General features: G+C 41.4%; 1 protein-coding gene across 1 annotated transcript in view; it reads left to right on the top strand.

The window, feature by feature from the left end:
- Nucleotides 1-18,556, top strand: part of SLC26A7 (solute carrier family 26 member 7) — a 795,743-nt gene that overhangs the window by 664,168 nt on the left and 113,019 nt on the right. The window lies entirely within an intron of this gene.

Genomic DNA, 18,556 nt, shown 5'->3' with positions numbered 1-18,556 from the left:
AGAGCAGCAACAACAAAGATCTCTTAGTAGTTGTGGCAACTTGAGATGTGTTTGGACGACTACTGGGATTTTGAAATTAGGAACTTGCCTTAAACCAACCCAAAAGGGCGGTGGTGGTGAGGAGGGAGATATTTTAGCCACCAGAAGTGGAGACAAAAGGAGGACATAGTTACTTTGCTAATAAGGAAAACAGAAGATTTGTGACTGAAATTATGGAGATAATTAAAAATGGTTGGGTCTCATTTAACACAGATACCTCTTATCCAAGGATCTCAAAGCACTTTACTAGATCTTCAAACTCCCTATGAAGTAGCCTTGATTATCCATATTACAGTAACGCCCATTCAAGGAACAATGCCCCATTGTGATGCTAGTAATAAGTAACAAGAAGGCAGTCCACGCTCCAGAGAGTGTGTATGTAGATTTATGACAAGTCACAACAGTTGGATGAAACAGATATACAGTGTGAGAGAGAGAGAAGATAAGGTAATAGCAGAAACAAGCACATCATTTTGTAGAGAAGGCAGTAGTCTCTGCTCACCACATACCTAGTCATTACTTGCTGTGCGTGTTTTGTAGGCAGCATGATAGAGGTAAGAATTAAGGTGGGATTTGAAGGATTAAAAGGTGGTATCTTTATAGGCTTTGACAAAGATTTTCCTGGGCATGGAAGAAAGCAATGAAGGTGATGGGGAAGAAGCAAGACTAGCAGATGATCAAGGAAGACCTGAAGCAGAATGAAGGTCAGGGTCAATGGGCAGGGTGGGGCTAAATCATGAAGAGTCTTAGAGATGGAGACAAGAACCCAGTGCATGATTATTACAGCCATTTTACTAAAGTTATCACATTGATCATAATGATTTCTAAACAACTTTCAAAACAGAAAAAAATCTGTGAAGGCTAAATTCCCATTTTGTAATCTAGGGAATTCACTAAAAGGTATAATTTAATAAAATAATACAGTCAATAATAATAAAAATGGGGACCAGATCTCTGACTGGAGAACATGTCCCATGATGCATCCTGGTCTTGTGACTCCTATGATGTATCACATTGGTTCAGCCAAAGTGAAGAAAGGGGAGGGTGCATCATGGGAAATGTAATTCAGCCAGTGAGCCAGCCCATTAAGGTGAATAGAGACATAAGGAACTTGAACTACAACTCAGATAAGGCACCATGGCAGCTTTGGTAGACACAGATTATTATTGATCTGACCCAAAGTGAAATATTTTGATTTACTATGACAGACATATTTCTATTCAGATTGATATGACCTGAAATGAAATATTTTGTTTTGATTTTCTGAACCAAAAATTTCAACAAAATCAAAATTTTTCTACAGATAAATTGATTTTGCGATAAGTACACTTTTCATCAAAAAATATTTTGACAGAAAATTCCTGACCAACTCTACCAACTATCCTGCTGAGTGACTTTTATTTATATTTTATTTTCAAATGGTCATCACTGCTGGGTAAATAACCAGGGCATAAGGAACAGGTTCTTTGCTTTTCTATAATATTTAAAGATACCCTATAAGTTGGAACCAAAAATCTGTCCAGTATGTTGCATTTCATATTCTATTATGTATGGAAATGAATGTATATCCTGAACTCTCTCCTCTCAACTCTCTTCTGGAGGCCTCTGATAAGGCTTTTATCAGCCTTATCAGGTGCCATCATTATGCCATCCTTATAAAGTACAAGGGCTACAGCAAACAGATTGATCTTGAGAGCAGAGTTAGAAGGTTAGAAAAGCCGGTAACAGATTTAGGTGTGCCCCCTCTTTGCCTTGAGTTGCCCCTTGTGCAGCCTGTTGAAACTCACTCATAACCCATAAAGCATAGATAGCCATTACTTTTACTAGCTAGTGCTTGTACCAGTGGGGGTATAAGATGGGAAGATTACTTGTTTGACTGCCAAGGTCTGACAATAAGCCTACAGCCATAACAGCAGTTAAAAGACCTCTGTGGGGTAAAACATTCACACCCACACACCCATGAGACCTTATTAAGCTTAATAGTTCAGAAATGCTATGAGCAGTTATATAGAAAATTAGAACAAGGCATCATGAACAGGCATTCCTCTATACTCTCAAGTTGTCTCAGTTATCTGAATGGAGGAGGGGGATTTTTTGATTCTCCCTGAAGTCAGAAAAAAGAATGAACTAATTAAAAATCTTCCCCAAAGGAAAACTTTTGGGCCTGGTGGGTTTAAAGTAGATTTCTATAAAACCTTTTGCTAGGCCTTCTTTGTACATTTACTTGACATGCTGTATCCCTGGAGAGACTCAGACAGATTCATTTCTGCCACTCCTGGTGAATACACTTAACTGCACAGATTACAGAAAAAAAGGTAACTCAAGTAAACTCATGTTACTGATTCCTGAGTATATCAAAACACTACAAAAGTTAGCCCTGACAATTTTGCAACTAAAAGTTATGAGGAAATTGGTACACCTGATCAATGTGTTTGTGATAGTAGCTTTGGCATGCATTGCCTTCTTAGTTTGCAAGGTAAATGTAACATACAGTTTTGCACACAGCTTTTCAGCAGCTCAAATCCATTTCTTTCTTTAGAAACAATTGCAGTTTGAGGCATTATCTACTCAATAGTGAGATGGGGTCTTGGTGCTTAGGATCAGAGAAATGTAGGACTGGAAGGGACCTCGAGATGTCATCAAGTCCAGCCCACTGCACTGAGGCATGACTCAGTAAACCTAGACTGTCCCTGACAGCTGTTTGTTCCAACTGTTCTTAAAAAACGTTCACTGATGGAGATTCCACTACCTCCCCCACCACCCAGAATTTAACTACCCTTATAGTTAGAAAGATTTTCCTAATATCTAACCTAAATCTCCCTTGCTGCAGATTAAGCCCATTACTTCTTGTCCTACATTCAGTGGACATGGAGAAAAATTGATCACAATCCTCTTTATAACAACCCTTAACATACTTGAAGATTGTTATCAGGTCCCTTCTCAGTCTTCTTTTCTCAAGACTAAATGCAGTTGTCTTTATTGAATGTCATCTTGTTAATTTCAGACCAATTCTCCAATTTGTCAACATTATTTAGAATTTTAATCCTGTCCTCAGAAGTGCCTGAAACCCCTCCTTACCTTGTGTCATTTTCAAATGTATAAGCATACACTCCATTCCATTATCCAAGTAATTAACGAAAATATTTAATAGTACTGGACCCAGTACTGACCTCTGTGGAACCCACTATATACGTCCTCCCAGTTTGACAGTGAACCATTGATAACTACACTTGAAATATGATCTTTCAATCAGTTGTACACCCACATTATAGAAATTTCATCTAGACCACTTTTCCCTAGTTTGCTTATGAGAATGTCATGTGGGAATATGTCAATAGCTTTATTACTTGATATGGGCTCACATTATTTGTCCACAAGACAAGTAATAAATAATAATATCAACAACTCTGAATTTCCTTGTCTTGGTTTTGGCATAATTATAACATATCTGTAATGTAATTTTACCCTTAAGTAAAAGTATATACTCTTAATCTTAATTCCAGTTTAACCTGGTATTTGTCTGGGAATAGGTTTCATACCTATGGACAAGCATCACCTTAGTTTGCCCCTAAAGTGTGGAATCACTACAAAGTTAGGTCGACATAAGCAGCCTTGTGTTGACCTTGTTGTGCATGTGTCTAAATTTGTCTCCCACATATGTAAGCGCCGCATTACAAAGATGCAGTAACACCACCTCACCGAGGGGCATTAAGCCATGATTGATGTACTGAGGTCGATGCAGCACAAGTATAGACACTGAGTTACTTATGTTGACCCTACATGTCCTCTAGCAGCTATCCCACAATGCCAAATACTGACAACTTTGGTCACAATTGTGAACTCCACTGCCCAGGTGTCACGAAGACCAGAAGGCCTCCCTTCCCTGTAAAGCCCCTTGAGTTCTTGAAACACCTGTTCCTGATTGTCTAGCTTAGCGAGCACACCTAGCATGTGCAAATGCCCAGATATGCCATGCCAGCTACATGCTCCAGATATGCTTCTGCTTGGAGTAGACAGGAGATATGAGGTCTGCTGGGCTGGTGAGACGAGGCTGTGCAGTCACAGCTATGGACCAGATGCAGAAATGTGGACATCTACGAACAGATTGCATGAGGTTGTAAGAGAAGGAGAACAGGGACCAGCAGCAGCGCTGCATTAAAGTGAAGGAACTGCATCAGGCATATCAGAAGGCTAGTCAATAGTTAATACAGTGCTGAGCCCGCTGACAGTGGGGAGCAAAGGGGGCAATTGCCCAGGGGTCTGAGCGATTTAAAAAGGCCTGGGGCCCCTGGTTGTCATTGCTGGCATGGTAGCGGTGGCTGGGAACCCCAGCCGGGCCCTTTTAAATTGTCCGAGTGGGCTTCAGGATTCCTAGGCAGGCTCCTCCCTCCCTGCAGCGCCTCCCGCCAGCGGCAGGCCCCATTGATCAGCTCGTCCTCGTCCCCCACCCAGTGCCTCCCGCCTGCCACTGACAGCTGTTTGATAGCATGCTGGAGGTGCTGGGGGGAGGGCAGTGGGAAAAGGCGGGGAGGGGCCAGGACTGGGTGATGCATGGCCTGGACGCCGGGAGTGGAAGGGGTGGGACCAGCCCTGTCCAGCCGCTGAGACGCTGCTCTGTAGCCCTGTGTGGCGGCTGCCTGAGACAGCCTGGCTTGGGAGTTGACTTCCGCTGCCTGCCCGGACTTGGGTGCCAGGGTCCCCGGCGGCCAAGCCAGGCGGGGAGTGGAAGCCACCTCCTCCCCAGCCAGGCTCTCTTAGGCAGCTGCTGGGCAGGGCTGCAGAGCAGTGACCAGGATGGGCTGGCGTTAAAAGTGGCTCCGACCTGCTCCCCACCTGGGCTCCTGCCTACCAGGGAGTGTGGCGGAACATGCTGGGGGGGATGAGCAGGTGCAGAGGGAGGACAAAGCGCCCCCCCCTGCAAGTAACATGGGGTGGGGAGACTGTGGTGGCCCTGGGCTGGGCTCGGTGGGGGACATGTGACCTGCCTTTTAGATTGTGCCCCCCCACTATGGGGAGGCACCAGTTGTATATGGGGCACTCTTGGGGGAAGGGAGTGGAACAGGGGTTGGAAGAGGTGCGGTGGGGCATTGGGAGAAGGAGCCTAGGATGGAGCAGGGGGTTGAGCACCCCCTGCTACATCTGGAAGTCGGTGTCTGTGCTCCTAGGCGCGCACGGGGTGGCACCGACGGCAGAGAAGGCAGCCGGGAGGGCATGGGGCAGCCCTGGCCATGCTGGAAAAGCCCACCCAGCAGTGCAGCCAGCAGCTCGCTAGGCACCAGCGGGTGCCCCTTGACTGTTCTGCCCTGGGGCCCCAAATTGCTGTCGGCGAGCATTCTGGCTACTTTTACACACAGCTGCATGACATGCCTGGTGGAGACCCCATTATCACCTGACAGACCATTGTGGATATGTCCTAAGTCACAGGCCTGGGCAAGAGCAGCAAATATAAAAAAGGTAGAAGAGGAAGATAAGGAGGATGGGGCACATGTGACTGGGGAGGGAGGTCCAGCTATGCTGTGAGCCAGGACCTGTTTGAGACTCCACTGCAGTCCAGTCAGTCCTGGCTATGGAGCATGGGCGAGCCTGATACAGGGGAAAGAATCCTGGGTAAGTGTGTAATTGTATTTCCCATTACAATCATGTACTGACTGCACCCCCAAGCACAGCAATCAACTTTGCATTAATTTACTCAAACTAGAAGAGATAGCGGGACAACAAAGAGATCTAGCATTATCTGCTTTTCATTCCCTTGTAGATTTAGGGTGGGCCACGCGGAGAAGTTTATTATGTACACAGGGATGTCCCTGGAATCCTCCTGAGAGCTCTCAATGAAACTTCCATGGAGGTATACTGCATCTTCTCCTGAAGGTTTCTAGGGATGGCAGCCTTATTTCTTTTTCTGCAGAAGGACACTTTCCCACACCAGTGGGATAACCTTGGGAGGCACAATTGCAGTACACAGGCTAGCAGCATACAGGCCCAGGCGGCTCTGGGACGTCAGCAGCAGCTGTGCTCACTGTGCCTGTGTTACCTTCAGGAGTGAGATATCAGTTAAAATCACCACTGTCTATGGAAACTGGTGCCAGCATTCGATGCCATTGTCCTATATTCAAAGTTTCATATAACCAAGCAATTCCCTCCTCATTTCCCTCACCCATGATGGGCCACACTCACCATGGCTTGTGCTGTGAGTGGCACCACGCACAAAAACTATGAAGCAGAAATGTCAAGGAACATTTCCTGTTTAAAACTTTCGGGGAGCAAGAGAAGGGAGTTCTGAATCTTAATTTTCATTTTCCATTGTGACTATACTGACAACAGTACCACTGTGTGTTTTATCTGCAGCTGCTACCACTGCAGCCTTGAGGGGTTCCCTCCACCACATGTGAAGAATTCCTGAATCCAGATAAGGAGAAAGAAAAGGACTTGGGATGACATGATCAATGTGATCCTGCAAGCCAGTGCTGCATCAGACCCTGAGTAAAGGGCATGTAGGGAGAAGGAAAGAGCAGACAGGCAAAAAGGCCCAGGAATCCCAGCAGGAAAAGGAGAGGAAAATGCTCCAGAGCATAATGGGACTTCTCCAGCAGCAAGCACAGATGCTGCAGACTCTTGTGGACCTACATGACCAACAGTCACAGACTTAGAATTATAGAATCATAGAAGATTAAGGTTAGAAGAGACCTCAGGAGGTCACCTAGTCCACCCCCTGCTCAAAGCAGGACCAACACCAACAAAATCATCCCAGCCAGGGCTTTTTCAAGCTGGGCCTTAAAAACCTCTAAGGATGGAGATTCCACCACCTCCCTAAGTAACCCATTCGAGTGCTTCACCACCCTCCTAGTGAAATAGTTTTTCCTAATATCCAACCTAGACCTCCGCCACTGCAATTTGAGACCACTGCTCCTTGTTTTGTCATCTGCCACCACTGAGAACAGCCTACCTCCATCCTCTTTGGAACCCCCATTCAGGTTGGTGTATGTGCCTCAGTTTCCCCTATGTGTTACTCAATTATCTAGGAGGTGGGACAAGGGTGTGTGATTATTGCAAAGACCCCTAATGGGCAGGTGTGACTGCCATTTGCCTGCCTGAGCACAGACAATGTCCAACATTCTGTATCCTAGCAACTGATGGCCAAGGCCCATCCTCCGCAAGAGCCAGCGGAAGGTTTTGGAGAACACAGCAAGAGGCAGAGGCCAGGTGACCTGTTTGCCTGGGAAAGAGACAAAGGATGGAGGAGAGGCAACTGGGCATGAAGAAAGTCAATCTCCTTTTGGGACTGATGGGGGACAGCCCAGGGTTCTGCGGTCTCTGGATCCCACAAGATGGACTTTGCTGAATGTTCCTGCTTTCTGTGCTAACAAGATCTGTTCTACACTGTGTCCCAGTCGACTAATAAACCCTTCTGTTTTACCTCGCTGGCTGAGACTCACTGCTGATGATGGAAGTTGGGGTGTTAGGTTTCCCCAGGTGTCCTATCCAGGTGGACTCACTGTGGAGAGCTCATGCTGTGAACAGGGGTGCTGAACACTCCGAGGTCAGACCCAAGGAAGCGCTGAAGCCCAGGAGGCTTGCTCTAGTGAGAGTGTGGCCTGAGGGGTTGTCACACTACAAGTGGGTCCTGTCTGAACTTTATCCAGAGTGGTTCCAGAGCACAGAGGCTGTGCTCCCGTGATACAGTGCAGCTCTCATTTTAGTGGCCCTGCACGGGAGGGCTGGGGCGAGCTCGGCACACAGATCCAGGAATTGTGCATCCGGGGATTGTGGGGATTGTGCATCCGGACAGTCTGGAGCCGCAGCTTGTGATCACAAGCCTGTATTATGATGTGATCCCAACTGTCAGTGCTTGTTTTTTGGGTGCAGAAGTGGTGGTCCACCATCTGTTGCTGCTCCGTGAATACCACTAACAGTGTTGAATTTGTTCTTGCTATATCCCTCAGCAAGCTGGACTCCAAGAAATCATGTTCCCCACTGATTCAGTTTTTCTTACATCTCTGAAAATACTGGAGGATCATGCATCCTGTGCTTGCAACACTCATGACAATAGTACAGAGCTGTAGAGGCTCCATGCTTCTGGCAGAGACAATGGTCAGTGAGGAGGGTGATGTGCGTTTGTGAGATTTTTAAAAAAGCACAACAATTTGAGATATAGATGACATTATGTGATGGAAAAAGCTGATCACCGGGAAGTTGCCCCCTTGCTCCCAGTCACTCCTGCGTGACTTGTTTCTGCCTCACCAGGCATTGCCAACACTTCCCCAAAAGACAGCACACTGGACAATGGTGGGTTGCACACTGGGATACTTACCGATGGTGCACCACACTCTGCATTGACACAAGCACTCCTGGTGAGTGCATGCAGTGCTGATGCAAGAAGCCAAGTAGGCACATGCACAAGTGATATGCTAGCTGCAGCGGCTCTATGCTGAGATAACTTGTGCCGACCAAAGTTCATAGTGTAGCTGCCTGAATACTTGATGGGCTCCTTTTGTTCTCATAGTGAGCAGAGCTGAGAAAATAGTTGATTTTTCAGTTTGGTGGATGAAAAATTGATTCATTTCAAACTCAAATTGAATATTTTCATTTTTTCTAGCTGAAACAACAAAAAACGAAAACATTTGTTTAAGCTGAACTTGTTTCAAAACATTTAGAAATTAAATGATTTATTTTGAAACAAAATGTCAAAATGGTTTGTTTTGAAAATGTTGAACTGAACCGTTTCCTTTTTTGAATTTTTTCCTCATGTTTTATTTCACTGAAACTATTCACTGAATTCAGCCCCAATTTGAAAATAGTTTTGGTCACTCCCAAAGTGTATTTTTTTGGTCAATTTACTATTCAACTGAAAATTTTTAACCATGCATGGTGCATGCTCTGGTTTAATTCACAGCACCCCACAATCCTCAGAAAACTTTGCTCAAGCATGCAGTTTAATGTTTCAAGTACATAAATGGAAATTGGTCAATGTACCAATGCTACAATGACAGTAATTTAATAAATAAAACACAGTATTTGAATCCAATTATAATGTAATTTAATGAAGAAGCAATTCTATAGTTGTGTTCCCATAATAACTTTACAGTTACATTAGTTCTGTTAATTTATTGCATTAATGATGTTTACTACATAATGAATTTTCAATCAAAATATAGGGATCATGTTATTTGCATTTATTCCATATTTGTGGTGTTTGATTATATAAGGACAGAGTCTGTGTAAGTATGCAGGTGAATACTGTCATAACTTTAAAAAGAGGGAAATCTCTCTCTTTGCAGGAGTGTGTTAAAGCAAAAGGTTATTGTGTAATCTTCTATCAATGTCATTGGCACTCTAACAATGTTTTAAGGATGATTTCCTTCTTTGCCCTAGATATTATTTTTCTGTATTGCAATCCAGCAACAGAATGATTGAAGAGCACAAGATGTTAACGATTGTATTGCATATCACATGAGTTTCATATTGGTGTATGGCCTGATTTTAAAGAAAACAACACCACCACCACTATTCGACATGCCAGATGGTTAACTCCCAGGGGTTAATGAGTATACCCAAATTCTACATGATTTAAAATGTCCTGCGGATATTTCCTTAGGTACAGGGACTGCTGGCTGTTAATTTTCATGCATACTGTATTTTTGTCTCTATTGTCTCCAGAGAATTGAGATTTTTTTTTCCATAAAATGCTAATATATCATATTTAATGCCCTCTCCCTTTGCTGCTCTGAGCATAAAAAAATTGTTTTCAGATTTCAAGGGTTTTGTCTAAGAGATCAAATCAGTTCCTGTCAAAGGGATAAGAACTCGAGATTCTATAGTACTTTTTCAGTGTGCGTGTACTATGTACCTTTTCCATGGTGGTCACTGGAATGGTATTTGAGTAGTTCAACAAATGTGGTATTTGTCTCAAGCATCAAATAAAATGTATAAATTAGTTCAGAACAACCTTATGCCTTATCTTTTGTTAAATTAATAGCTTACTAAGGGCAAAATTCTGCCTTTGTGATAGAGAGCTGCTAGAGTGACATACAGAGAAGTTGCCATGTAGCAGAGCCCATATGAAGAATTCTGGTTGAATCACAATAGTTTCCTGAGCTCCCACTGGTGTAGTGTGGCTCTTCTCTACACATGGCTGTGCCTAAATAATTTTATCTACCCTCATCATGTCCCTTCTTATGCATCTCTGCTCCAAACTAAACAGTCCCAATCTTTTCAATCTCTCCTCATATAGAAATCTTTCCATACTAGTAATCATATGCATTGCCCCACCACTGGACTCTTTCTACTTCCACTATATCTTTTTTAGATGAGATAATTAGAACTCAACACACTATTTAATGTAAGGACAAACCATTATAACTGTGACATAATTTTTCAGTTATCCCACTCCTCATGCATTTAACATGTTGCTTGCTTTTTTGACCATGGCTGTACATTAAGTAGAGGTTTTCCTTGAGCTGTCCACATAAACACTTAGACATTTTCCCTGAGTGATTACAGTCAATTTCAAAACCAGCAGTGTGCATGAGTATTTCAAATTATTTCTTCGAATGTGCATTAATCTGCAAGAGTTCTGTTTCCCCAAGGCAAAAAGAGGAGGTAGCTTTGTTGCATCCAGCTGGAAATATGTTCCTACCGAACAGGGACCAAACTCACAAGGTTCACTGAAAAGGAGAAATGCAACTGAATCTTCTCTCTTATAGTCTGAAATGATCTCAAAACAAATTTCAGTCCTTTGTCTGGGTAGCCACTCCAACCCCCTTAAAATATATCCATCACAAGTTAAGTATTCTGGCTTTATTTTGAACAGAGGTTGTGTGCATAGTACCTTACGGATGCCTAGCAGTCTGACCTCCTTAAAGAAGGGGTTGACACTACCCATTAGCAAAGGATCCAGCACTTTCCAGATAATCTTCACCAGCCAGGAAAGACATGGATCCAATGCACAGGTTAAGAACATAAGAATGGTCATACTGGGTCAGACCAAAGGTCCATCCAGCCCAGTATCCTATCTACCGACAGTGGCCAATGCCAGGTGTCCCAGAGGGAATGAACCTAACAGGTAATGATCAAGTGATCTCTCTCCTGCCATCCATCTCCACCCTCTGACAAACAGAGGCTAGGGACACCATTCCTTACCCATCCTGGCTAATAGCCATTAATGGACTTAACCTCCATGAATTTATCCCATTCTCTTTTAAACCCTGTTATAGTCCTAACCTTCACAACCTCCTCAGGCAAGAAGTTCCACAGGTTGACTGTGCGCTGTGTGAAGAAGAACTTCCTTTTATTTGTTTTAAACCTGCTACCCATTAATTTCATTTGGTGACCCCTAGTTCTTATATTATGGGAACAAATTCCTTCCAACACATTCATAATCTTGATGAGCAACATTGCCCTAAACTCAAGCAGAAAAACTTGAATTTCCATCCCCTTATGATCCTGCTCTACTGTTATGAATGTAAGCAGCTCAGTCCAAATCTACTGCACTATTTTACTGCAAAATAACAAAATAAAATAATAACAACAAATAATAATGATTCTCACAATGGATGCTAGAAAGGTAGGGCTCCCAAGAAAAGAAAATCTGTGTTAATCCAGCTTTCTATCTGATGAACTAAATCTGTTTAAGATTTCACAGGCGCTGATGATGATGCTACTCCCCTTGATTTCTGGGACAATGTCGACAACCCTAGTTTGTACTAATGGGTCATTGCGTGACGCCATAGACTAATTTTGGAAGAACAAAGTTTACTGTACAAGCACAGAGCCATTAGCCTAGTTGTGTTGATTGAGCTGCATGTTGTTTCAATACCTAGCACTGTGCTTCCAGCTGCTCAATGTGACCCATCCTTTAGGAATAGCACAATGCAACACGATCAATCACCAATTGCTCAAAGATAGAGTCAGAAATGTTGAAGCATTTCATCTGCCCTCAACACTTATGATTGCCAGATCTTAATTTGGAATATGACTTGTTTTGATAGATGTGGTCTCAGGCATACAAATTACATTGCCAGTCCATATCAACAGGGCGCAGATCAAATGAGCCTCAACGCTGACTGAACCAGCTTTCACCAGGATGTCCATGTTGGAAACCCAGTCCTGCTATTTGATACCCAGCAATCATCATAGGTGTTGCAAATGGAAACTGTCAAGGTTTTCAATGTGCTGTTATATAACAGGTCCATGTTTTGAACACAGAGCAGTGTTATGAGGGTAACAGCATTACAGACTTTGATTATTGTCCATGGACAGATTCCATGTTGCTTCCAGACATTTTTTCTGAAATTGTTGAATGATGAAAATCATGTCAACAGTGCTACGCTAAGCATGAAAGTCATCCTGTGACTCAGATAGAACATTGTCAATGATCTGAGTCAGGAGTCTGTTCAGAAAGTTCTATGCAAGAATCTTGCCCACCATGAAGAGCAAAGAGATGCTGTGGTAGTTACCTCACTTGCTTTTTGAGAATTTATGCTTACAGATAGTGACAATGTTTGCATCCTTCAGTTGTGCAGTGCAATTTCTTGAAGATAGACATATAAAAAAAACAACTAAAAGAGCCTGTTAACGAGAAGATTTCCTTCATGTTTGGAAACTTCACCTGGAATGACAGGGACCAGAAGATCTGTTATACTCCATTACTTGAACAGCCTTCAACACCTCAGCTCATGTGGGTGGACTGGCAAGCACATTAGATGTGGGCAATTTGTGGACATCATCAGAAACAGTAGATAAATGATTAAGTAGCTCACTAAAATGTTCACGCCACTGTTAGTGGATGGCAGTGTGATCTGTGATGTCTGCTCTTCTATTACGGATGTAGGCAGCTAAGTCGAAATCTACTCTACTTTGTTCAACGAAACGAAACTAAACTATAATAAGTAATTCTCACAATGGAGGCCACAAAAGAAAATCTGTATTAATCCTACAATCCATCTGATAGACTAAATCTATTTAAAATTTTGCGGGTGCTATGATGGAGGAAAAGAATCTCTTCTTTGTCTCATGTAGCAACCATAGTATACAATCTTTAAAAAATATTTATTTCAAAATCTTCAGTCTAAGACTTGGCCCACCGGGGCTCCAGCAGGCTGTCCCCACACTTCATCTGCCCAGGATCATCAGTAAGAAGCAGCCAAGGATACCCAGAAGACACACACCCTCTCAAAGGTGGAGAACAAAAGAGTATTATAAAGTTTTACCAATCTCTCAACAGAGCAGTGTCAGAAAAATAATGTTCACCCCGCAAAGTCCAAAACACCTCAGTTTAATCAGTCTCCTAAGGTGGACAATCAAAACAGGTTCTTTGCCCCAAGCTGAAAACGTAGGAGGCAGTGACCAGCTCACACCATGTGTACAATATCCATTCCATCACACTTTAATTCCAGCCCAAATATCAGAAGCAAAGTATGTCTATCTGCTCTGAGTTTTGAGCTTACAATGACCTGAGGCAGTCTCATGGTTATCCTGAGCTGATGCATCATCTATATGGATGTTGAAGTCACTATATACTATGACTAGGGGCAACTCCAGTGATGTAGTAATGAGGAATTAAATCAGCTTACACAGGGACTTTACTTGCAATTGGGAAATCCATCTACCAGTATTACCCTTCCTTACGTCTATCCCTGGATGGACACATGATGTTAGAGCTAGTTCGGCATCTCCCATATTTTAGGTTCGATGTAGATGTCTTGGCCATACTAAAAAACCTGTCCTAGGACGGGCAGAATGAGGCAAATGGCAAACTAGTGTAGAGTACACGAGCCAGTATATGGGAAGAGCTATTAACTGCACACAACTATGGACATGTAATCAGACAGGTCTGAACACAGCCCTGCCACCCAAACAAAACACTGCATGATTCCAGCTCCACCTTCTTTATTCTATGTATTCTTATTTTCTAATAAAGTGCAGAATTGAGCTCTCAGTGAGTGGCTTCTACTGACATTCCCAAATAAACAGCATTGGGAGAGGTGTTTTAACCCTATAAATTACTGTTAGCTAATCAGAATAACCGTTCAGTGACAATGATCTTTTAGTAACTGACCACTGACTCAGAATGCTCATGCTGCTTTTCAATTAAAAAGTAGAATAGTCACAGATGACTCAATAATATGTATTAGCAGCAACAGGACCCACTAAAAGAGCATATTACCAGGAGGGAAATCAACCACATAAGAATGTAAGTTAACTTCTTGATGTAGTTGGTTATTTCTGCTCATGTCTGCTCATGTCCAAGGGGGTTTCCTAACTGGAACTGGGATTTAGTGAAAAACAAAATGATGACCCAGATTCTGCCCCTTCTCTGAATGTGAGGAGAAAAGAAGCACGTGTGGTGGAGTATCTGCCGCTGTCTACCAGTCCTTCTCTCCATACAGAGATGGGGTGATGCTAGGCCTGCAGAGTCTACTCGATCTCTTCGGCTGTGGGACCAGCAGTGTTCCCATGCCATAGACTGCAAGGGAAAGATTCCTGCTGCTGTTCTCCCGCTGGGGAGCCCCAGGGCCTAGCCAAGTTATTTATAGGAAGCAATAAATGAAATCTGCTAATGGCTTGAAAATGTATTTGATCATATACCATTAACAAGCATTACAGTCTTAGGGGTTCTGAGGATTCGCTACATCACAGAGAGACAACAGAGATATTTAACTATATTCAGCCATGACTATGGTGTGGCACTTGATACGTGAATGAATTTGGATGATGTTATAAAAAGAGTTATTTTGTGTAGACTTGCTATAGTATTAATGATACAATAGTGATTAGCTAGATAGCAATGAGTTAATCTCCCCACAGGAAACAGAAGCACGTAGTTAAATACTACATCACAAATTACCATTTTTATGTCACCACCTCACCATGACTTTAGCACTAACCCATCTCCATCTTCACACTCTCATTAGGATATAATGCATATTCATGGTCCTGATTATATAGCCACTTTCTTGATTTGTTTTAATTGTGCATAAAGACACTGACAGGAGACCTGACCTTTTCAAGATCATTTTCTCTCCATTACTTTTCACAAAGCTATTAACTTGTCGCCTTCCATAAGATTGCAATAATTTATTTCCCATTAATAAAAAAATCCTGATGCCACACAAATTAAAATTTATTCAGCATATAGAATTCTTTGGATTATTTTTAATGGCTTTATATACTTCCATCTCGGGAAGAAAAATAATATTATTGGGTACAGGCTGAGTGGATAATCGCATACATAGGAGAAAATGAATATACAACTGATGCTGTAGCTTGCAGCACATCGATTACCCAAAGAAGCCTCTTTTACTTCCTTTTTACAAAAATATATTAAATAATTTATTTCAGGGGATATCAGTATAATCTTGAAATTATCCCCATTGTATGAAAAGCTCAGCAACCTGATGCACAAATAACAACTGTTAGTATTAGAAAGCCACACTAAATGAAACTACTTGTCGGCAGGAATGAAATTATTTAAGGGGTCGCAAAAATGAAGTTCTCTCAGTATTGCAACATATTTAGAACCCAGTCAGGAGGCACTCTTACAAATGCAGTTTCTGTGTTAGCAACACTTTTCCCATAGCAATGAAATACATTGGAATTGAACCAAACTTACAAGGTTGCTGGATTTTTAATTTAAATTTTTGATCATGTAGTAAAAATCCTTTGTGTACAACATGATAAAGAACATGATAGGATAGAATCCCCTCATATTGTTTTATCAATTACACATTAAGGTATAATATGCATTTGGCCTTACTAAAATTATTCCAAGCTGGAAAAATGGGTTGTGTATAGTGTTTGAGACTTTAAACATGAATGACATATAGTAATTACTGTCCAACTAGACATTTCATATGAAAAAATCTCTATGTTTTTGGATGACATTAAAACTTAAAGTCATCATAATTGTAGCTGATCATTTAATTGCAGTGAGGATGTGGAGATGATAAAACCCAGTTGTGCATCATGGGTATGAACTTTTCCAACAGAACCAGAACTCTTGATTTGTTTTCTTCAGGGTCATAAAATTTGAGATGGAAAAGACCCATTGAATATCTATTCCATTGCCCTGCCAATGCTGGACTGTTTTCACAGTATATTCTTAAGTACTTTTTCTAGTCAAGTTTTAAATGAGATGTTATTAAATGCTGTTAATCTGTGCCTTTTGCAGTGAGTGTAGGAAAGAGAGGTGAATGACTTTCCAGTCATCAGCACACCTGAAACCAAATGTGTCAGAACTATGCGTCAAGAAGTCATCTAGCTAAGTGTGATAAAATTTTGGGTACAGGAAGAATAGTGACAATGGATATTATTATTATTACAATGGGTATTGGTCTACCTTGACAGATAGACCAGTATGAAAAGGTGTGTGAGTATGGGGGTGGCAGAATGCATTAGGGTATGGAGGAGAGAGAGGAATGAAGAGGATAAAAGATTATTATAGCCAGGGCCAAAGAAGAGACATGCCTCAATCTAAACAACAGAAGAGCTGGGGGCCTATACATGATGAAAAGACCTACAGTCTGGAACAATGAAAAAGAATTATAAAAAGCTCTGTTCATTAAGAGAAGAATAAGTGTTAAGATACCTAGAAGAAAACAAAAAGAGAAATGTTGTGGTTTGCAACAAAAAGGGGTGTATGCATGTCTATGTGGGGGGATAGGAGGGGGAGGTGGGTGGCCTAAAGCAATGAGGGAGACCTGGAGCTAGAGGTGAGATGGAAGAGGCTTTTACAGGACACAGTCAGGACCGAAAAGAAAGAAAGGGAAAAAAGTACAGTATGAAAAATGAGAGAGGTTCGAAAAGAGAGAGCAATATATAAACAACATCAGCAATGGATCCAATCCTAGTGGATTCATCCTGTCAAGTGGATTGTAACCTGGAAGTCTGAGATACTTTATTACTCTATGGTTATGCTACTAGATTGTTCTATCAATTGTTCTGTTTAGCGGATTAGTGTATTTGACACCATTCTGACTAATTTTAACTGAATGTGGTTTTACACACAAGTTCTGAAAAGTTCATGAACCCAGGATTGCAGTGCAATTCCTCATCCCTATTGCACTTGGAAAACAAAATTTATTGCCAAACACAATACGTTTTATTCATGCAAATTTTAAACAGAGGCAGATTTAACTGATTATGTTTGAAGTAATGGGCTGTAGCTCAAGAATACTTTTTTAAACTAATAAAGCAGAGAACTGAATCTCATTTAATTGGTGAATGAATTTGTGATTGATGCAAACTCCCTATACTATGTAAACAATAAACAGTTTTGCTAATATGTCTTTTGAGGTCTTTAAGGATTTTTCTGTTGAATAATGGTCTTAGTTACTTATGAAGAAGTAACTTCAGGTTGACTCAGGTTTTCCCCTGGTACTTTGTTAATATGCCCTCAACACAGGTTGAGTGACAATGGAGAAAAATGGAATGTGAAAAGCCAAAATGATACCATCGTTTGAAAGGAAAAAAACCCTATAAAAATGACATTCAACTTATTAAGAACAAATTTGGTCACTAGAGTTAAATGTAGTTGATTAAAGCATAGAAGTTCGATATTCTTCATGCGCAGAGACAAGCAAGGAACAGCAGCCCCATTTCTCCTTTGGGATTGACATGGCAGATATGGAAAAAACAGTCCAAGGAACAGGTGACTAAGTCACTATGTTGCAGTGACTTAGCCCAGGCACCTGCTTAGCAGAGTCCTTTATATAGTAGCTTTGTGGCATGGATTGTTACTAGTGAGACTGAAGTTATAGGATATATATCATGGTAATCAGAAGGTCAGACTTCTAAGCTGAAGATGAAAAGCTGTGCTATGCAATGCATATACTCCTTTAACTAAGCATAAGTGAAATCAGTGGTTAAGTGAAACTCTTTAAATACTGTTTAAAAAATAAACAGCAATTTACTAGCCAACTCCGAGTTAGTAATTTATCTCACATACAAAGAAGGCTCAGGTAACTGGACATTTTGCAGTTGACTTACTCTAGTTTTAGTTCCACTTTTACTTTTGCTAGGAATACTCTTAACATGTTTTGACAAACCTAAATAATGAGTTCATTACACCTGTGAAACAATTATTGTGTAACCCATTGCCACCCACTGTGAATCCAATAAGACAAATGTTCCAGTATGCTTTAATTTACAACAAGACCGAACCCAACCTTTTTGCATATTTATAAACCTAATCTGAAATCTTATATCATAATATGTATAGCACCTTCAGTTGTTAATATAGGATATAAACCAATCTCACCATATATTTATGCAATCCATCCAAACAAATGCAAATTATGAAAAAATATACTGGGTAGAATGCTCAGAATTGCCTAAGTGACTTCAGCAGTTCAAGTCCTATTGAAAGTCAGAGGGACTTAGATTCCTACATTGCTTTAACATTTTTTACCCGCTATCTTTATTTTCAAAATCAAGGTAACAGGGTCAATCAGACAATAAGGCTAAATTGGTTTCTCATCACAGTTAAAAACAAGAGAAGAAGAAATGCCAATTAAACAACTAA

Source organism: Lepidochelys kempii, chromosome 2, assembly GCF_965140285.1.
Source record: "Lepidochelys kempii isolate rLepKem1 chromosome 2, rLepKem1.hap1, whole genome shotgun sequence".
Classification (NCBI taxonomy): domain Eukaryota; kingdom Metazoa; phylum Chordata; order Testudines; family Cheloniidae; genus Lepidochelys; species Lepidochelys kempii.
Note: the sequence above shows the minus strand (reverse complement) of the source record. Positions and strands in the feature narration are given on the sequence as shown.